Source organism: Macaca nemestrina, unplaced genomic scaffold, assembly GCF_043159975.1.
Source record: "Macaca nemestrina isolate mMacNem1 unplaced genomic scaffold, mMacNem.hap1 Scaffold_77, whole genome shotgun sequence".
NCBI lineage: Eukaryota > Metazoa > Chordata > Mammalia > Primates > Cercopithecidae > Macaca > Macaca nemestrina.
Genome location: NW_027257868.1, coordinates 297,164 through 319,459, shown reverse-complemented (window position 1 = coordinate 319,459; position 22,296 = coordinate 297,164). Strand labels below are relative to the sequence as shown.

The window sequence follows — 22,296 nt, the reverse complement described above, 5'->3', positions numbered from 1 at the left end:
TAGAGGCACTCACATAGCGCCCCTTCCACCCTCACTGCCGGTTGTGCCTGTTTGATGTTGCAGATTTCTGTGTTAAGTGTGTCCACTCTCCAAATGTATCTCTGTCTCTAGAATATTTTAGAGTAGATCATTTATTGTTTAAACGCTTGCTTTTAGTGAGGAAGAAATCTTTAAAACGGGCCATACAGACCCTGCTATAAATGTTGAACAATGGAATGTGTAATGTTTAACACGTAGTGTTTAAAGTAGAAGACAGTTTAATTTAGAAATCTTGTTGGAATGCCAACTTAAATTACCACCATCCGTATGCATATGGAAAAGAATGAGAGAGAATGTACAGAATTGGAATTTTGTCTATTTTGTCGAGATTCTGTAATGTATCAGGTACAAGCCTCACTTCATGATTTAAATGCATGAAGCTGAAATTACAAACCTTGACAAAAACATGCCTTTGAATAGTGAGCCTTTATCCTCCTTGAAATAGTGATTTATTCACTAAAATGTCCACCTGCAACTTTGTCAAACACATTTGTTGCATTAGTTCTCAAGTGAGCTCAGTTTTCCAGACAGGGAGATTATTATTGCTTAGTGTTTGTCCTGATGATGTTGGTGAACAGGGAAAATCCTATGATGTGGATCCTCTGTGTGTGTTACACATCAGACGCGGCCTGCCCAACCCTCTGCCTGTAACTGGGAAGCTTGACTGTCAGGATCATTGTAGAGAACCTTGAGGAAAGCAAAACAAAAAGCCTCTGGAGTAGCAAAAGATGTAGCTGATTTCATGCAGTAAAACTTACACATTTTTCTTTAAAATGCTTCCTTCGGAACCTCAGTTTGCTGATTATTTTAGAATCACTGTAGTCTGCTGACAGCAGTCGTGGGAACAGGTGCATGGCCCGGCTGGTGCAGGGGGTCTCAGAGCGGAGTCACACTGCTGACACCGAAGGAGGGGCTGGAGCCATCACGCTCGTGACTCGTGCAGATGGCCTTGGCTGACCTCCAGAAGAGAAAACGTCAGTATCCAAGGAGGAAAAAGTCTATTAATTTCATGAGTGTTTGCCTTCGCAGTGGCTACAACCCTGAGTTTGTGGCACCTGCTGTCTCTGGAATGAGGAGTCTTCCCTTCCTGGCAGACAAGCTCTAGATGGGAACAGGAGCTGTGGTTGCTGGATTGAAGAGGTTTCCTTCTTGGGGAGGTGACCTTCGAGCCTGACATGAAGGAAGCTGTGACTGGCGGGAAAGGGCCTTGGAGACAGTGTATTTACCAGGAGGGTCAGTGACTGAGAACCATCCTGTTCCGAGTGTTGCCATTCTGGTTCTAGAGTAAACTTGGGGAGAAACAACAGCCAAAAGCCTCGAGGAATATTCTGTGATGTTGATCACGTTTGGTAGATTTGTTGCTGAGACTCTGAAATGAGAAGCCCGGGAGGTGCAGGTCTATCAGGCCGTGGGACGTGGGAGAGCTGCTGCTTCAGGGGTTGGAGTCCCCGTGCCAGAGGCTCAGTCCTGCAGAGACTTTTGCACAGTGGGCAACTGCTGCCTCTGGTTGATTGTGAGTCCCCCAGATGAATACCCATGAAAGGTACCATGTCAGTAAAGAGTCAAACTCTGTGAAGCATTTGGAGATTTATTCTGAGCCAAATGAGTTACCATGGCCCTTGATATTACCCTCAGGAGATCCTACGAACGTATTCCCGAGGTGGTCAGAGCCCAGCCTGGTTTTATAGCTTTTAGGGAGACATGAGACAATCGATCAAATAAATGTAAGATGTACATGGGTTTGGTCTGGAAAGGTGGGACAACTGGAAGCAGGGGTGTCCAGGTCATAGGTAGATTCGAAAATTTCCTGATTGACAGTTGGTTAAGAGAGTTGTCAGATAAGGGGTTGTGGAGACCAAGGCTTTGTCATGTGGAGGAAATCCTCCAGGTAGCTTCGGAGAGAATAGATTGTAAATGTTTCCCATCAGACTAAACGTCTAAGTTCTGTCTAATTCCAGAAGGGAGGTAGGGTGATGAGGCAAGTCCGACCCCCCAGCGATCATGGCCTGGACTAGTTTTTCAGATTAGCTTTGGAATGCCCTTGTCAAAAGCAGGGGCTGTTCAGATGGCCAAAGTGGCTTCGAATTCTAATGTTTTTACAACCAGAAGGTGATTGTGTTTTTTTCTGTGGATGACAGCCAGTGTGGTAATTAATATTTTGTTAGCAGATTAAGTTGGAAGTCAATGTGTTTTCATGTATGTTAATTATTAAATCATCAACAAACAGAGAAGGGCTTACTTTGAAACCAGCCTGAGACTCAAGAGGCTCATCAAAGAAAACGATGGACTTGGGAGAACTGATTCACGTGTTTACTGCGCCAAGTTTCAGGCATTATGAGAAGTCTGTGCTGATACATTGTGACTTGAGAACTTAAATCTTGATGGACTCTTAAGAGTGAGGCTTTTTTCTTTTTCTTTTTCTTTTAAACGGTCAGCGTTTCTGTCTCCTGTGTTTTGTCTTCCAGCTGTGGAGCACTTTAGGTTTGTGTTCACGTGGCGTTGTTCCCTGAACCACCAGGTTTGTGGCTCCGCGGTCCTGCCCGCCTTGATCGCGTCTTCCCCGCCCCGTGGGTTTTATCCTGAGGACGGTTCTCCGCTGTGTGGAGTGGAGGATCAGTGGACAATGGCTTTACCGACTCATTTTCTATGTAGCTCCCAGTTTCTCAAAATCATAATTGTCTTGGATTCCCTGTGAACTGGGAGTCAGGCCTTGGGCACAGTGCTGGGTGGCCTTGGGTGCAGTACTGGGGAAGGAGGGAGAGATGAGAATAGGAAGGATGGGTTTGTCAGGGGAAGGACCCCTTTGCCGCATTCCTGTGTCTGTTTTAGGTTAAAGATGAATGGCCGGGTGGTGGATGTCTCCCCTGCTGTGGCTGGACCTCGCTGTGCTGAACCCTGAGCAGGGGCCCCAGCAGCTGCCTCCTGCCAGGCCGGGGCCACAGGGCTGGGCTGCTGCCTCTAGGGTGGGTTGCGAGGGCTCGTGCCAAGTTGCAAGGGTCTGCACCGCTCCTGTGTGACCTGAGGGGCATGGGGGAAGCTGGTCTGTGCTCCTTACCTGGGAGAAGTTGAGCTCACCTGGGCCAGAGCCTCTGGGGAGGTATTAAGGCAGAGGCCTGGAATTCCTGCTTTCCCCAGACAGCAAGAAAGCTCAGTGTTGCACCTGCTCTGAGATGCCCTCAGCAGCCATATATAGTTGACTTGAACATGAGGGAAGGTGCCAATTAACCCGGCTCTGTGGAGAGCTTTGAGGAGTCCAGGCCCTGGGCCCCGGGCTTTTTAATATGTTCCTTCCTGAACAAAAAAGAACAAAAGATCCCTGTGGCTGATGCCGACTGCATGGGGTAGGACATGCCGAGCTTGCGTGGGGCTTGCCCCTGAGTTTTCCTGGTGCTCCTCCCAGCTCCCACGGACACCAGCCTCTCCAGGCCGAGGCTTGTCCTGTTTAGACCCTTGTTGGTGGGGTCTGTGGTCCTGGATCGAGGGCCCAAGCACTTCTTTCATGATTATAAATGATTCACCAGAGACGCACGGCTGCCCCCAAACATCTCACGAGCATGAGATACAGCCAGTGTCGCCGCCGCAAGCTCATAATTCTAGTGGAAAGAGGAAATTTTACTTTTAATGTGCTTGTGTGACTCAGATGCAAATATTTAATTCCCGTTCAACTTTCAAGACCTTGAGAACCTCTGAGATTCCTTGGAAAGCCGTTCCTTGGCCCCACGACTAACTCTCCTGTGGAAGGAGGCTGGGGTGGTCCGCGGCGTCTGGGGTCCTGCTGCGTTCTCCAGGATTCCTTAGGTTTCATCATTACTCCCAGCTCTTCAGCAGGTGGAGCTGATTGACTCTGACATTTCCATTATATTGTTCTTGTGTTGCCTCAGTTAACTTAGAATAATCAGTATTTACCAGAAATAATTGATGGCGAGATGGGAATTATTGGTGATTCCCTGACATAGGCAGCCTGTATAGATAAGCGTGTTACACGGTGTCTGATTTCTGAGATGTTGGTCCAAACCTTCTCAGCAACACACTTTGAAGGGTAGATTCCTGTGCAGGGGAAGCTGCTTTTCCCCGAGACGCGGTGGCGGCCCCTGCACTGGCATGGCAGGGTGGGCGTGTGACTGGGCAGGGCTGGACCTGCTCCTGTCCGCCCCTGTGCTGGGCGCGTACCTCCGCACCACATGTGTGTCGAGGGTGCCTGCCTTTGTTCCCCCAGCTCGAACTCATAGAATTGTATACCTTCCTGACACATTCCTGCATAAAGATGATTAGATCTGGGGGCTGAATCTCAATCTCACATGCATGTAGGTAAATTATTCACGTAAATGACTTGGGTCCTCCACGTTCAGGGTCAGGAGGCGCGGGGTGGGTTTGGAGACAACTGCCTGGCCTCAGGAAGTTTCTCTCAGAGCCTGTTTCTTTCTCTAGCAAAGTAAATGATGCCTACCTCACGGGGCTTGACACACGCTCAGTACTCAGATGCTGTCTGGTCTTTATTATAGTTAGTATTTGGGGAACAGCATGGCTGGTAAGAAAATGCGTTATCTTTACAATTTATAGAATGTCACACAAGGCAAGCGTGAAACCGGGACTCTACCCTAATCTGAAGGTGCTGGTGCTTAGTCTTCTGAAGCATTTTGTTGTAATTCTGGCGTGTGTCAGCCAAGTCATATGATGGCACCGCATGCGTGATGCCAGCTCAGTTACCTTGGAACGGGGAGCCTGAGGCTGCCAGGGAGCAACCCTCCTACCTCCAGCCTTCGGCGGTTTCTCTCTCACCTTCCCTCTGTCCCTCCCTATCCCCCACTCCTCCTTTCCACTCCTGCTCCCCTCCCTACCCCCCTCACTTACTCTACAACAGAGGTCCAGACTTTGACAAATCCCAGCTGGGCCTATTTATCACTGGGCTGGGAAACCAGAGGGAAAGGGGCCCAGTTACTACAAAAATAGAGAATTGAAATAGAATGTGAACTACTTTTGCGTATTTTTTATTTTAATCTGAATATGAAAGGCAAGTATCAGCATAAAAAGGGTGCTAACTGCGCCACACAGCTCCAAGTCTGCCTTGTCGGGGCTCCGTGGGTTCCCACGCCCTGGCCTTCTCTATGAGTGTCTGGACACGCCGTGGCTGCGAAAGGAGCATTCAGTTATGGTCCTTTGAATGTTGCAGAGTCATGTTTAATAAAAATCTTCACGTTTACCCACAGCCAAGTCTTGATTTAATAACAGGTACTGCAGGTCTCTGGGTGGGCCTGAGCCTCTGTTTTAGAAGCAGCCGCACCATCCGAGGGGCAGGTCCGTGTGGGCTGGCAGGCGGCCTGGTCCTTGGAGCACAGGGTGGACCTGACCCAGTCCTGGCAGTGGGGGGCCTTGCAGTTCTAGAATGTAGTGATGCAACCTGTGGCATAAATAAAAAGCCTCATGTGCCCCCATGAGAAGCTGGGGCTTCCCCTCAGTAGTGTGGTGTGCTGTGTTTGTGATCGTGCAGATGTAAAAGGGTGAGGGAGATGTCTAAAAACTAGGCTCCCAAAGACAGCCCTTCATGTCGGGTGCTTTCATGTGTGTATGTACACCTGTTTGACGAGTGTACACCTTCACGCGTGTACCTGTTTCACGCATGTACACCTGTTTGTGCATGTGCCTGTTTCACACTTGTGCCTGTTTCGCGTGTGTGTGTGCCTGGGCATTCCCCTTGTATTGCGTCATACGTTGTATTTTACAGATTGTTTTTTTTCAGTTTGTATCGTGAGCTTGTAACGACGTCGTGAAGAAAAGAGGGGATCCTGGCAGCCTTTGGCTCTGAGAAACGTGATGTCACGGGAACAGATGAGACAGCCCGGGTGAGGCCGGCAGAGGCCATCGTGGCCTGGGAGTCCGTGCACATCCACTGTCTGTCGCTGTGTGACAAGTGACCACAAAACTAGGGGCTTAAGGCAAAGTACACGTACGACTGTACAGCTTCTTCAGGTTGCAAATTCAGGGCAGCCTTGCTGAGCGGCTCTGGCCCAGTCCCCCGGGTCACCGTGAAGATGCTGTCCAGGGCTGCAGCCATCTGTAGGCTCAGCTGGGCTGGAGGTTCTGCTCCAGGATGCTGTGCTGACGTGTCTGCGGGCAGAGGCCTGGTCCTCCACACCTGGTCCCTCCCTGGGGCTGCCAAGTGCATTCCTGCCCAGGGCCGCTCCTTTCCCCAGAGACGTAGCAGTGCTGGTCTTATGCCCAGCGTCAAGGTGGCCGGGTCAGGAGCAAAGACTTGTTTCCCCTACTCGGCGACTACTCCTGCAGGGCTGGGAGACAGTGGAGGTCGCGCAGGAAGGTGTTCGCTGAAGACCGTGCTCTGTGACTTGACGGGTGTTCCTCCCAGGAGGGTGAAATGGAGACTGGACGCTGGGAGCGGCATCCTGCGTGACCCCACGTGTAGTGGGCTCACAGCAGAGCTAAGTCCTTCCTTTACAGATACTTTTCAGAGTTTGCCCGTCTTTAGATTCTCTGATTAACATGTCTGAGGAGGGTCCCAGGAGTCTGCCACCTGCCAGGCCAAGGAGGTTCCCTACATGTAGCTGGTACCCTGACACCCTGAGAAATGTGACTCGAGAGGATCACCTGAGTTTCCTAAATGAGTCACCTGCCTTCTCTTCCCTTTGCTTTTATGCCTCCCCCAGGGTGGGTCAGTCCTGTCAGCCGCAGCGATACCTGCATGCTGGGGTTCCAAGGAGATTGGGGGTGTGTCGGGTCCCCCAGGGAGATTCGGTGACTGAGGATGCTGTCATAGCAGCCAACATGTCCCTATCGTTTTCACTTTTAATGAAGTTCAGTCACTAGGTTTTCTGAGGCACAATGATGTCCTTGTGAAAAATTGGTGATCAGGGAAGCAAGCAAGTGTGGGAAAATGATCCTGCCCTTAAATCTAAAAAATGATGAAACAGCAAAGAGCCCTGAAGAGCCCATGAACCTCCTCATGGGGCAGTGAGGAGACACCTCAGTAATGGCTTAAAAAAAAATGAGATCATACTGAAGAAAAAGTACACTAAATTTTGGGTCTCCTATGGGTAAAGAGATTGTGGTTTACATTTTGGAGGCATGCATTTATATACTTATTTTTCTTTGCTGGATTTAGAATTAGTTGAAATAATTGTGTTTTTTAAATTTAAAAAAATGGGGTATACGAAGTCTAATCTCTTTGTGACATTTCTGTACTGTGAGACTCCACATACAAAAGTGAAGCCCAGACTGTCTGTCTCTAATGAACCAGAGAGAGGTGGTCATCTCCTGCAGGCCGGTCTGGTCTCCAGGCATCTGGCCATCCTCCCAATCTTGGGCACACCTGCATCACTGGTGCTTCCTGCCAGACTGTGACTCTGCCCAGGTTTCAGGAGCACCCGGAACAGTTTTCCTAGGGGCTCCTGCTTTGTCCTGGCTCCTGGAAGCACAGGCTTTTGATGAAGGACTCTCCCCACTGCTAGGTAAATTGGTGATTGCCCCACAGTCTGTGTTTCTTGCATGGGGCGCAGAGAGTCTGGGCGTGGTGTCGTGGCCCTGGAGCCAGCTCTAGGACTGCCCGGCGGCCTTGCCTCCGCCCCTCATCTGGGAACAGGGCGGTGGGGAGGAGAAGGGAAGCAGGGTCTTGCCCCTTCTGCGTCTCGAGAACACGGGAACACATCGTCCCATTGCCTCGCACCATTCACAGCCCAAGCTTGTGTGAAGTATTATTTTATAACCTCCCCTGACAATGATGTATTTTATATAAGCAGCACATAAAGTGGTAATTTAATACCCTATCGAGGAGGATTAAACAATAAGGAGCAGATATCACTGTAGAAAAGTTACTTTATCCGGGAAACATTTATCTACTGCAGGTGGATGCGAATCATGGCTTCCTCCTCGGTGGCTCCTGACGAGCCTATGAGATTCTGTCCTGTTCGCCACTGTTAGTTATAAGCTACACCTTTCCTTCTATGACGTTAGTTACAAGCTCTACCTTTCCTTCTATGATGTTTATTTCTTGCCTGTTCACCACTGTTACAGTTATAAGCTATACTTTTCCTTCTGCGATGTGTATTTCTTGCCTATTCACCACTGTTAGTTACAAGCTATACCTTTTCTTCTGTGCTGTATATTTCTTGAAGGCATGGACTGAATCCTAATTCCACAGTATTTGATGAACACGCTCAAGAGATACTTGTTTGAATGAATGGATTAATGGAAAATAGAAGTGGCGACTTCACTTTTAATTCATTATGTCAAACTTTGTTTACATGGAAAATTTTATGGTCCTTTGGATAAACAGGGCCTCTGTGCAGGGTTGTTAGAGATTGTGAGAGTGCCTCAAATGGCTCTGTGGCTCTAGGCCCACAAAGGTCTTCAGGGACTTGGTGGCGGCACCTGTGTTGAAAACTGAGTTCTGCAAATCCTTTCCAGTGACCTGCCAGCACACACAATCCTACTTCCCAATTGATTTCTGCACAGAGGCTTCTCCTGAATGCCCCAGGTGAACGTGGGTTTAGCCAGCACTGCTGGGCTTCCACAGCAAGCCAGGGTGTTGCAGGGATGAGAGAGAAGAGGGGTAGGACCAGGATCTTCCTGGGACCCAGTCCCCGTGTGGGGACGCTGCCTGGCCTGGCTCTTCTGGGGGAGGTCAGGGAAATGATGGCATGGAGGGACTGTTGGCATGAGCTGCTTGCTCAAACATAGATCCCAGTTCTGTGTGAGAGGCAAAATAGAAATTTATGTGGATATCATCAGTAACATAGCAAATATGGGCTTCTTCCCTAGGGTGGCTGACCCTCTTGCTCATCTGCTGAGCAAAGGCCAGGCCCGGCCTTCTGGGCCTCCACAGTGAGCTTTTCCCAAGCTCTGTCCACTCCGTGGAGATGGCCGCAGCCAGGGCAGACAATGGGGTGTTTGCCACTTTTTGTTTTCTTTTTCGAGACGGAGTCTTGCTCTGTTGCCCAGGCTGGAGTACAGTGGTGTGATCTCGGCTCAGTGCAAGCTCCGCCTCCCAGGTCACGCCATTCTCCTGCCTCACCCTCTCGAGTAGCTGGGACCACAGGTGTCTGCCACCACACCAGGCTAGGCTTTTGCGTTTTTAGTAGAGACGAGGCTTCACCGTTTTAGCCAGGATAGTCTCGATCTCCTGACCTCGTGATCCACCCGCCTCGGCCTGCCAAAGTGCTGGGATTACAGGCATGAGCCACCACACCCGGCCAGGTATTTGTCGGTTTTTGAAAGCTTCATTTAAAGAATGAAATAGACTGAACAGAATTACTTCCTTTTGAATGTTTAATACTTAATCTACCAGAACACTTAAATACAGTTAATGTATTCAAATAATAAGAAAGAACTTTCCCTCCGTTTCCAAAGCAAAAGTATAAACAATCTTTTACTTGGCAGGGATTTCACTATGTTTCTTAAAAGCCAGCAAGCACTTTTCCTGAAATAGACCCGTCTCTTCCTCTGCATAGATCCTATGAACATTTTAGCTACATTTCTGCTATATCTTGATGTGTGGTCGATTATAGAAAATTCCTTGCTACTGGAACTTCACGATGCTTTCCTTTGAAACATCAAATAGAAAGTATGGATAGTAAATCTCAGATTAGTTGCCATTCTTGGTCTTGGTAGAGCTGCCACCAAAAGCCTCTGTCAATTACAACAGAGTGTGTCTCCCCAGCAACTAGGTTTAGATTGCAGACCAAGCCACGATCACCCAGGATTCAGTGCAACGTCTTCCAAAGCTGTAGCCACTGCTCCTGGAAAAGATTTGAGAAGCCCTCCCTTTGATGCCTGTGCATGGCTGTTCTCAGATCACAGCAGCTGCAGCAGCATCTCGGAGGATGCCGGCAGGGGTGTCCTGGGTACTGACTCCACGGCAGGGGCCTGCAGTATCTGAATGAAATGGCCGTGACACTGTGCACCCTAGAGGAGTCCACAGTCACGTTTCAAAGGTGCAGTGGCCCGAGGTGAACCCCAGAGCACTGAGGAGCCTGGAGTTGACCTGTCACAACTCCATTGAGAGAACTGACTGAATTCCGTACCTATGTGGGCAAAAGATGGCTATTTGCGCTTGGCTCCTCCCCAGGACAGGGCAAGGGAGGTTGTCTGTACAGCTAGTGGGAGCTTGACTCTGTTCACACTCGGGGCTGAGTCACTCTTCTTTCTGTGAGCCCAGGGAAGATAGACATGCCTAGCTTTCATGGAAGAGAGACCTGATGAGTCGAAGCTGAGCTTCAAGATGGTCGGTGTTGTGGTGTGCGTGGCGGGTTCCGAGTCGGTGTGTGCTGAGTGGGGACCCGGCTGCTGCTGTCGCTATTGGGCTCAGCAGACGCTGCGGGGGACGTGGCTCCTGTGGTACTTGGTTTTCTCCTCACAGAGGTGGGTTTCCCTGCGGTGAAGGTGTTGGAGCTGTGACAGGCAGCCTGGCAGGAGGAAAGGTGTCGTGGGGTTGTGCCCCGAGGCCCCCTTCCTCTTGAGGAGCAGGAAGTGGGTTTGGGACCCAGCTTCCCGCTGCGCTCCCTTGCTAGGTTCTTGGCCTCGGGGGCCAGGAGAAGCTGAGTGCAGGGCTGAAACCTGGACCCCTTCCACAGCCTCCGCGGCACTTGTGGTGGTATGCGGGACATGGCCCTTGGAACTCCAAGCCCTACCCTGGCATGCCCGCCCGTTGGGGCGTCTCGGGCACCTGCTGTGTGCTAGGCTCCCTGGTGGGGTGGGCGGTAGCAAGGGCTGTGGGGTAGAGGGGACACGGTACGCAGATGATGATGAGAAGCATCAGGGAGGCAGTCAAAGCACAGCTGAGACTTGCAAGGAGGGGACTGGCTGTGGGTGTTAGGGCTCAGGGAGCTGCCTCTACTCAGAGCCACAGTGGCCAGTGAGGGCAGAGCAGGGGACCGAGGCCCAGGGAAGTCGTGTGTATGGTTCGCATCAGGTGTGCGGGTCTGCCGGGCTGTGCGGCCCTTCTCAGTCCTGGCTGGGCCTGGGGTCCCAGAGGGAACGGAGGGTCTTTGCATCTCCCTCCTCTTGCTTCCCTGCTGCTTCCTGGTCAAGGGATGCTTCTTTATTGCAACTCTGGCAGTTATTCTGCATATTAAGAGGAGTTTCACAAAATCATAGGGGGAGAGGCGGACTAGGGATTCATTTTTTTTTCTCCCCCTGATTTTATACGGAGGCTTCTACTATCCCTTACTGTGGAGGCAGAGTGCAGATGCTCTACAGTTCTCTGTCCAGGAATAGAAGAGCTGCTGGGAAGCCACAGAGCTGATCATTGCAATAGCTCTGACATTTTAAAGTGGGAAAATGCTGATGTCTATAATAATCAGAGTAAAACTTCAGTAGCTTCAACATAAAGATGTCGAGATGATCTTAGAGCCATTTCGTCCCTAGATCCTTCTGCAGTGTGGAGTGTGACATCTCTACCAGCCGCTGGTCAGTGGCCGCCTGGGGGTAACTGAATGCTTGAAGTGTAAATGAGAACTTCTAATTTTATTTAATTTTAGTCAAATTTAAATAGCTCTATGGGCCGGGCACCGTGGCTCATGCGTGTGTTCCCAGCAGTTTGGGAGGTCGAGGAGGGTGGATCATGTGAAGTCAGGTGTTCAAGACCAGCCTGACCAACAAGGTGAAATCCCATCTGTACTTAAATATATAAAAAATTAGTTGGGCGTGGTGACAGGCGCCTGTAATCCCAGCTACTCGGGAGGCCGAGGCAGCTGAATCACTTGAACTCGAGAGGCAGAGGTTACAGCAAGCCGAGATCGAGCCACTGCACTCCAGCCTGGGTGACAGAGGGAGACTCTGTCTTAAGAAAAAAAAAAGATTTTAAAAAACCCTACATGCCCCTAGTTGCTTCTATAGGAGACGGCATGGTTCCAGAAGGTAGACTTTGTGTTGAGGACTCTGCAGCGTCAGGCTGGAGACAGTCTCCCTTCCTAGCAGCGTGGGCCGCTGGGCTGCTCTTCTACCAGAAGGGATGGTGGCGTCTCTGGGAGGTATTTGTAGACTCAGATCTGTGTGGATTAGTGACTTGTGTTACTCACAGATACTTAATTTTATGGGTAAATGAATACCTGGACTGGCTGCAACTTCAGGGCGAGATTCGGGAGTAGGGAGTGAAAAGTGACGACGGAACCCTGGGCTTGTCCTGCCATCCCCAGGAACCGGTCGGGGCGCCTTCTCGTCTGAAGTCCCAGCACGTGGTCAGGGTACCCCTCCCCTCTGAACCCCCCCGGAAGTGATCGGGGCACCAATCCCCTCTGAAGCCCCAGTACCTGGTCGGGGCACCCCTCCCTTCTGAATCCCCCAGTACCTGGTCGGGGCGCCCCTCCCTTCTAAAGCCCCCAGACCTTGCTGGACTGCGGTGCTGCTTCTCCAAATTCTGCCCTTGGCTGTTTTCTAGGAATCACCTGTACCCGAACAGGCTGCGTGTGTCACTTCTTGTCGGATCTGGGGTGACGGTGAAGCTCATTTATCTTGTCTTCCTCCTCACGTGCCATATCTCACCTGTTGTCTGTCTGAGTTTGTGTGAGTGCGTGTTGTGCGTTCTCAGGCTGTGCTTGGTGCTTAGGTGACAAGAACGTCTTAGAGCAAGGGACTGCCTGCTCCAAAGGACGCTGTGAATGAATCGAGACACGGTTTACTTGTGGGGTTTAAATTTCCTGGGTGTTGGAGGCAATTAGGGGGAAACAAGGTCTAAAAAATCCCCTGGGGATGAGGAAGGCAATAATGAAAGAAATTACTCTATACACACTTAGCAGTTGGTTTAATTTGTAGGTGAATTTTGCATTTTGGGAACTACTAAAGCTATTGTTTGTAGGGATTCCTTGATGAGCTTCTTGTTTTCTGTCAAGTAGAAAGTAAAGTGGATCGGTTTTGCCTTTAATTCTGACTGACTAGAATCTACTTCCTTTTTCCCCCCATTCACGTTAGGGTGGGGATTGGACTAGAAGAGCGGTAGGATCTCTTTATTTCTGATCTTAAATGAATTTTTTCTTTAATTAGTTTTTTTGTTTGTTTTGTTTTGTTTTGTTTTGTTTTTGGTGAGCTATTACTTTTTCCTTCAATGCACTGTTCTTTGGTTTGGAAAACGGGCTCTATTTGTACCGTGCTTTAAATGTACACAATGGTTCTAAATTGCTACTTTTCGTTAAAGTTAGATACAACATCTTAATTGAAATGTCATCCATAATTGAGGCACAGTCTGAGGCCTGGAGACCCCTCTTGTCACTTCCTTCCAGCCGTGTCTCCTTCTCTGGCCACGTTGCCCCTGGCCACATCTCCTCCCCCCACCACGCCGTGTCATCCCCCCACCACGTCACCTCTGGTCACATCAACTCCCTCCCGGCCACATCACCTCTGGCCTCACTGCCTGCCTCCCTCTCTCCCTGGTAGCCTCTGTGACTCCTGCTGTCTACCCTCCCGTGGGTCTGTTCAAGGCTCCTTCCCCGTTTTCCACTCCTGAGTGGGTCTCAGGGCCTGGATGTTTCACAGGATGCAAGTTTCTTCCCTTCCAGCCGTGGGTCTCTGAGCGACAAGTCCAGAGAGGGCACTAAGCTCTCCTTACCCACCTCGAGGTCCCGAGCCCTGACCGCCGACCACCAGGGCTTTTCTGCAGGGTGTGGGGCAGACTCATGCGTGAATTGGACTAAAAAGGTGCTTCCAGGAATCCTTGTTTTAAGTGCACTGGAGCAGAGATGGGGAGAGGGGACCACCGGGTTTGCTCAGAATTGGGCCCTGCTCACAGCCAATGAGGCAACACAAGCACCTCCTAAACGAAGCATTCCACACACTGATTTTACACATGACGGTTGTGATGGCTGGAAAAGGCTTCACACAACGAGTGAGTTTGAGCTGCATTTGAAGGAAGAACAGGTCCCTGTAGGTGGAGATGAAAGATAAGGGTGACCCAAGCCATCAGCAGCAGCGGGGGTGGGGTGGCGCCGACTCCCCGTGGATGGTGGGCATGGCTGAAATGCAGGAGAGGGCAGGGGTGCGAAGGAACAGCAGGGCGGCAGTAAAATTCCCCTGCAGAGAGGGGACGTGACTGAGATATTATCACATGTATACAACTGAGAGATGATCTGAGGATGATTTCTGGGAGCCTATGGGAAGAGCACGTGGTCATCATCAGTTCTCGGGATCTCTTTTTATGAAGTGAAAACAGTCATGCCTCTGCCTATCTTGTGAGCTGTTAAGATCAAATCGGATAATCTTCAGCGAGCCTTGTAAATGCTAAAGCTTATGACAGACTGTTCCAGCCCCCTTGTCTCTATCCTCCTTTCCTCCTCGGTAACGTGAACCCTGCTGGGTACCTCACTATCTGCCTGGCTTCCTCCTCCATAACGTGAGCCTTGAGTACTTGCTGGGTATCTCGCTGTCCACCTTCCTTCCTCAGTAACGTGAGCCCTGAGTATTTGCTGGGTACCTCGCTGCCTGCCGTACAGCTGGCTGTAGAATTGTCAAACGCACTTGGCTGGCACATAAACAAAAGTGCTCGCCAGGCCTTGGGAGGGCTTTCTGACATGTGGGTGCCTTCTGTTCCCTGTTAGGCTGGAGCTGCAGGAGCCCTCCTAGACCAGACAGAGGACCAAGGCTGTGGCCTCGGGGTGGGGACTGGGGGAGCTCCCTGGGTTTATTGTGTGGGTGAGAGCAAACTTCAGTACCGCTGTGGCATTGGGATTCAGGGTTCCTTCTGGAATGTTCTGAGTGAGAAACAGGAAGTGTGCACAGGTGCGTCTTCTGCGGATTTTATGGTTATCTCTTGGGAGAGCACTGGTGCCTCTGAGCTATGAACCTGCGGAACCACTTCTTCCACTAACGGCCGCCTTTATATAAAGAATGACTTACAAAAGATGCCACTTCAGATGGAGGTATTTGCAGGTGTGGCCTGAAAAATGAACAAAATGACTTTCATCTCAAGGAAAGTACCTTACCTTATTCCCAATGATAGACATTTGAGCTTTCCAGTGAATATTAAAACATAAAAATCTTGTGTCTACCACTTTCTCATGTGATTAATGATGATATTGTTGCGGTTTTTGTTTTGTTTTGTTTTGTTTTTTTACCTATAACGAAATGTGGAAGCTGCTCATAACTCTGAATCAGTGTTATCTAACCAATGTGTGATTACAAAATCGTGTGCTGGTAAAAACCATTCAAGTGCAAGATGGACCAGTCGACTTAGAAGGAATTGGGACAGAAAGGTCCAACGACCAGAGCACAGACTGTGTTGCCGATAGCCTGTACGGAAGTGCCACTTGTTATATTTGGCAGCAGAGAATACCTAAAGTGATCTGAAAACACAGTGAAAATACTGCTTCCTAATTGTATATCAGCACGGGGTCGGACTTTCTTCATAAACTTCAGTCACGGTTCTGCAGCCCACTGAACGCAGATGCAGGCATGAAAATCCTGCTGTCTGAGGTGTAGAGATGTTAGGTGTTTTCACAGCAGCACAAACTGTTGCCACGCTGCTGCTTATTTTGGAAAATGGTTTCTTCTTTAAGACTGTGTTAAGATGTAATGACTTTATCCTTGTAAAAGAAACTAAATTATGTTCTTTTTTTTTTTTTTTTTTTTTTTTTTTGAGACGGAGTCTTGCTCTGCCACGCAGGCCGGAGTGCGGTGGTGTGACCTCAGCTCACTTCAACCTCTGCCTCCTGAGTTCAAGCGATTCTCCCGCCTCAGCCTCCCTAGTAGCTGGTACTACAGGTGTTCGGCACCATGCCAGGCTAATTTTTGTATTTTAGTAGAGACGGGGTTTCACCATGTTGGCCAGGCCGGTCTCGAACTCCTGACCTCAAGTGATCCACCTGCCTCTGCCTCCCAAAGTGCTGGGATTACAGGCATGAGCAGCCACCACTCCCGGCCTGATGAGAAAGCTTTTTTGTGCTCTTTAATAAAGTGCATAAGGGTTCCTGAGACCAAAAAGTTTGAAAACCACTGGCTTAAACCGACAAAATTGTCCACGATTCTTCAGTGTATCTTCTAATCTGTTGATGGAGAAAGGACGGTAAGGGTTGCTTTACTTTTTGCCTTTCACAACTCAATGGTGCCGGGACAACTGGGGTATCCACATGGAAAAGGATGGGCTGGACCCTTCCTCACCGTACAAGAAAAGCTCAACATGGATCCAACGTAAGGAGCTGACTGTGAGACCCATTCTGTCAGTCTGCTGGGTACCATAACGGACACCACAGACCGTGCGACTTAGACAATAGCATCTTGTTTCCTTTTTCCTGGAGACTGGAAGCCTGGGATCAAGGTGCGGGCAGGGTTGGATTCTCTGGGGCCTCACCCCATGCTGTGTAGATGGCGTCTTCTCTGTGTCTTCACAGGTTTCTCTTATGTGCATGGAGCACTAAGGACTGTGTCTAAATTATCTTAAAAGAACACCAGTAATACTGGATCAGGGCCTACTCTTAAGATCTTATGGGACCTAAATTGCCAAGCTAAGGCCCTGTATCTAAATACAGTGACATTTTAAGTTTCTGGGGTTGTGACTTTAACATGGGAATCTTGGCGGGGGGTGGGGGGATGGGACAGTTCAGCCCATGACACCTTTAGGGGAGAATCCTCGAGAAACTGTTAGCTTGGATTAGGCAATGTTTCCTTGGCTGAGACGTCTAAAGCTATAACAAGCAACTGAAGGGAAAAAGATGGTATCAAAATTAAAAATGTTCATTTCAGAGGATACTATTAAAGTGAAAAGACAACCCACAGAACAGGATACATTATCAGGATAAGGACCTGATATCAAGAATATATTTTAAAACTCTTAATAAAAATCCAATTTAAAAATGGACAAAGGATTTGAATAGACATTCTCCAAAGAAAGACATGTAAATGCCTTAAAAAGCACAGGAGATGTTTAGCTGAATTCGTCATCTTAGAAATGGAAATCAAAACCACTGTGAGATACCACTTCACAACCACTGGGATGGGTAAAATCCCAGTATTGGACAGTGACTTGGTGGTGAATTTGGGAAAACTGAAATCTTGATATATTGCTAGTGGGAAGGGAAGTAAAATGGTACAGTTGATTTAGAAAAGTCTGGCAGTTCCTCAGAAAAGTTAAGCATGAAATCACCATACGACCCAGGAATTTCACTCCTAGGCATATGCCCAAGAAAATTGAAAACATTTTTACAAAAAAAAAATCTTATGCAAGAATCTTCATAGCAGCATTATTTGTAGTAGTAGAAACAGTCCAGGTGTCTGTCAAGAGGTCACTCACTGTGAGATTCCACTCACCTTGGACGTGAAAGATGTCAGCACCGAAGGTCATGCCAAAGGTCATGCACTGTACGATTCTCCTCACAGCAGATGTCCAGAATGGGCAAATCCAGAAAAACGGAAGTCGGCTGGCGATTGCCAGGTGCTGGCGCAAGGAAGGAGCAGGTGCTGACTCTTAATGGGTTCAAAGTTTCTTTGGCCCGTGGTGAAAAAGTCCCAGAATTACATACTAGTGGTTGATGTGCAGCTTTGAGAATGTGCTTAAAAAGACTGAATTGTATCCTTTAATATTGGGGCTTTTATGGTTTTTAAATTCCCTTCAATTTAAAAAGGAACTCAAGAACTTCTTTGGTGTTGATATTTAGATGGTGAAAGAGACAGTATCCAAAACAAGTTACTATGTAACTCATGTCGCCAGAGTTAAACTTCATTTTCTGAGGATCTTAAAGGAAGTGTGTGAGCCTAGGAGACACAACGATCCTACACTAGATGTTACACCCCATCTTACTGATTTCTATCTCACATAACCATATTCAGGGAAAACCGACATGTAAACGTGAGCTGAATGCTATGCAGAGGCACACTCCTCTTACCCGGATGATCTTTAGTGGTACAGTAAGAGATGAGGTCATAGCAACGTTAGTTTAGTTAAATTTCTATGGCAACAGAAATTTGGCACATGGGATGAGTTAGATCTCTCTGCACAGCTCCTAATGGGGTTGCCCATTTCTGTCTGGTGTCTGTGTATATTCTCGCTGTGGAAATAAGTGATAGCACCTGCACAAACACTTGCCCGGAAACGTGCACGAAGCTGGTGAAGGCAGAGGACAGGCGAGAGGGAAGCATGGCTCAGCCCTGGCAAAGAAGACCGTTATTCCGATCGCAGAAGATTCAGGAACACAATCGTTGGGAAGACTGGTGATGTCCGTGGATCTCACCGCTGTTGTGTTGTATCTGTGCAGCCAGTTATCGGAGCTGTCAGAACCGCACGTGTTGGTATTGGTGTCATCACTCAACGCTTCTGACTTTTCCTGGTGCTGAGGATGACTGCATGTGGCGGAAGCAAAGTACTGACCTAACACAGATCATCAGATCCCAGTTCTTTTTTTTTGAAGGGGGGCAGGATTAGAACCACCCCCCCACACTCCCCAATCCTATAAGAACTGGGATCTGATAATCTGTGCTGTCGAGAGAGGCAGGGTTAGAACGCCCCACTCCCCAATCCCATTGTTGAAAATAATAGTTGGCTTGGGAGGGTTTTTACTCCTAAGGTTGAAGCTGTGCATTTCTGGAGCCTGGGCTGTCAGTCATGGTGGCTGGGGAATGCTGGGGCTGTGGTCGTCCGGCCGCTGGCAGCCATGCTGGTGGGTCCTGCCTCTTTGACATCGTTCATTTCTGAAGCTTGCTTTCCCCGGTGTTGGAAGTAGCAGCACTGGAGGAATGGCCGCCTTCCTACAGCGAAGCTCTGCCAGGAGAGGAGAAGACACGGAGCGTCTGTTCAAGGACGTGACGTTCTGGGCACCGCACCATGCGTTCTGCTTCTCAGCGGTGCCTCTTGGTTGATGTTACCATCACCTGGCATTTCCCAGGAGGTAACTCGCAGATGTCACACTGATGGAAAGCCGCAGCAGCGCAGTTCGAGTCCAGGGCCAGCTGGAGCACATCAGCAAGGTCAGGCTGGACACATGTGCTTGCTGACAGGAAAATGACAGGAAATATGTCATTTCAGGGAAATGACAGGAAATGTGCTTGCTGGCAGGAAAATGACAGGAAGACGACAGGAAAGAGGCCCATGAGGACAGGAACCAGTGGATTCAAGGCAGGGAACCGAAGGAGTGAGTCATCACAGGGTGGGAGGCTCAGGAGCCAGCAGGCAAGTAGGATGTGGCCTCAGGGTGCTGCTGGGTTGGTGAGGGGCCTTCTGTGACTTTTCCAAGAGTGCAGTCAATTATAGGGGTGGGTGCTGGCTCCCGCAGATAAGAGCCAAGCGTCTTGCAGGAGACCAACGTGTGCACTGGGAGTTCCTAGTTGCGTGTCCCAGCATGCGGCCCAGAGGCCCCTGACAAGGCTCAGTGCACCAGGGACACAGTGGACTTTTGGTTCCTGACCCAACGAGGAAGTGAGGGAGTGAGTGAGGGCCGAGACACAGATGCAAGGATGCACAGGATGGGGTGCAGTCAGGTGGAGAGTCATGCTGTGGGGTCCGGGAGAGATGGGTTCGAGAATAAATGGGACCGGGTTGCAGTCAGGTGGAGAGTCATGCTGCTGGGGTCTGGGAAATGTGTTGTGTTTGCTTCTATGTGAACAGCGGGACCTGAGCATGTCTGTGCTTTGACATTTAATCTGTACACTATCCTTGGCAGGGTGTGTATCTCTGTGGCAGAGGACACCGCGGCCACAGTGGATGTCAGTGGCGGTGGCTGGACTCACGGTCCGTGAATGTTACATGATCGAACGTGTTTGGTACATTCTCAGCTCCTGCCCAGGTGCCTCCCGAGTATCCGGTGCTGTGGCTCCCCACACCCTTCCCATCTGTGTGTAGCATGACCACCATCTTCCTACCATGTGTTTGTGCTACCACAGCTGCCATGTCTAACGGGCACTTTGCTTTCCAGCTACTTTCCCATAACCAAACCCTTGAACGACTTTGCCTGCGTTTCAGAGATGATTAGGGTATTAGTCTTTCAAGATTGCTCTGAGGATTTCCAAAAGCAAATGCAACTTACAGGGTGCAAGATATTGGAAATGACAGTAATTATAGATGAGTTTTCTCAGTGTGTTGATTGCGGTAAAATTACATAGCACTCTATTTTTAAGTGTATGGTTTGGAGGCATTAAGTGTGTTCACACTGTGGTGCCACGATCACCGCCATCCATCTCCAGAACTTCCTGGTCTCCCCACGCTTGAAACTCGGTCTACCCAACACCAGCTCTCCTTCCGCCCCAGCTCTGGGAAGCACTACAGGTTGCTTACAAAACAGGCTTTTTCAGTAAGAGAAGGGGCAAGGAAAAGAGCTCTAAAGACTGTCTTGAGATTTGAGGAAGTGTTTTAGGTTTTGCTGTCTGGTTCCCGGTGTAAAGGAACTATTGCGGATGTGGGAAGGTGAAGGTCTGTGATCTCAGGAAGTGCTGGGCTGGGCAGCTTTCCCACTGTGACGGGGGAACTTGCCCTCAAACCCGCCTGAGATAATCGCGTGAGGATGGTGCTGCATTGTGACAGCTCTGAACTTGATCTCCTTGAACGTTGCCAAGTACATAAGCTTTGGCGGTTACCGTCTAATGTCTGCGGGAGACCTAGAATTCGTACATTGTTGACTTTAGAACACTCTCATTTTTATAACACTCTACCTGTTCTCAACAATAGGAAATATGCTGTGTCCTTTTTTTTAATGCCTTAATATTCTGTCTTGTGGTGGCAGTAGTTGCAGCGGACGCTACTTCTGGTTCATGGTCATCGCCAAACACAAGCTTCTGGAAACCGTGTGAAAAATGAAGGGGAAAGTGCTTTTCTGCAAAGGGCTTTTTTGAACATCCTGTTTTTTTCTGGAATATCTGTTGTGGTGTAAAACGTTTTCATATCTAGGGGTTTGTAACGTGTTTTATACTGGTTAGCTTTGAAACCCCATGTTTTTGCATGTCATGGGGCTGCTTTATCCTATTCTATGATATAGCTGGTTTGCAACACTATTGGTTATTTCACTTTAAAAACCAAAGCAGCTTACAGATTGAGTGTGATTCCTGTAAGAATTTAATTGTAAAATTGATTTGTGTTCAATAAGCTTACTGGAATGGCTAGAGCCGTGGACAAAAAGATAAGAACATGTCAAGTCTCTGGGCCAGGAAAGACTTCCAAATAATACAAGTGATACACGGTAATTTCTTAACAAACAATTAGATTTAGTATATAACTGGTTAAAACCTCTATATTTTCTATTATAGCCATTCCACAGTGCCCATGGGGGTGGGCTGCAGGACTGCCTATGGAATCCAAGGTCTGTGGGCACTCAAGTCCCTGCAATAAAATGGCATCGTGTTTGCATATGACAGATGCACATCCTCCTGCAGACAGTCATGTCAGGGTTGCTCGTAACAGCTATACCATGCACGGTCAGCAGTGACGGGTGTGGGATCACACTGAATCTCATGTGTTTTGCTGTCTGTGTCACTGTGTCCCGTGTAAACGGGAATCATTTGTAGCTTAAGGTAAAATAGGTAACAGGAAACACTACAGAATGGGCACGAAGGCGCGCCCCTCATTACCCCGTGTTACAGCCAAGCATCTGCCTCCTGGGGAAGAATCTGTTCTGTGGGGAGACTAGATGTTGATGATTTCCGGATGTGTGAAGGGAAACTCCCTCCGAGAAGCGTGGCTTTGGCCGGAGCACATCAGACGAGAGTTAGCGTGGCATGGAGTTTCCACAGTGCCCCTCAGGCCTGCTGCTGCTCTCCTCTCCCCACCCCTGGCCCTGACTCTTACCAAGGGAGGCAAGTTCAGCTCCAGCTGAGCCCCGCACAGGGCTGTGGGTCTCTAGGGCTGGTGCCCACCTTCGCCTGAACAGGCTGTGTCAGAGGAGGGTCTGGCTGTACTTGAGCTGTGAGAGATGCTCTCAGAGATCCAGCATCCTGAAAACCCAGGTGCTGAAGGTTCCTCCTCTTCCACCATCCTGCGGGGAAGGGGGTCTTATCCTGCTTCCCCTCAACCCGAGCTGACTTCTTGTCTGTTCTGTATACCTAGGTTTTCAGAGCAGTTATTGTTAATCATCTAGCAGACAAACAACCATAAGGTGACAGCCTGGGAGGGTAGACGGCGCTGGAAGGTAGTTTCCTGAATAACAGCGTTCAGTTTCCTGTTTTGCCATCATTTGACCCAAGGCCCCAAGATAATTGAAATACCGTCAGCCAAACACCGATTTTTTACCTGAGGTTTTTATTTTTTCTTTTTAAGTTATGGGTGCAAACTTATAACCAGGGACCTGACAAAAGAGAAGGATTTATTTGCAAAGTGAATGTCGGGGATGGTTGGCATTGGCCAACTCT

General features: G+C 49.1%; 1 protein-coding gene across 8 annotated transcripts in view; it reads left to right on the top strand.

The window, feature by feature from the left end:
- The window catches only part of LOC139361629 (disco-interacting protein 2 homolog C-like), a 156,287-nt gene that overhangs the window by 13,477 nt on the left and 120,514 nt on the right, over nt 1–22,296 (top strand). For 3 of the 8 annotated variants that reach the window (XM_071090320.1, XM_071090313.1, XM_071090308.1), the window contains exon 1: nt 1,190–2,434. The exons of 2 other annotated variants lie outside the window; for them this stretch is intronic. The gene's annotated coding sequence lies outside the window, so the exon portion shown is untranslated. Of the gene's footprint in view, nt 1–1,189; nt 2,558–22,296 lie in introns of those variants that run through there. 3 more of the 8 variants (XM_071090319.1, XM_071090306.1, XM_071090307.1) reach the window with 2 other exon arrangements.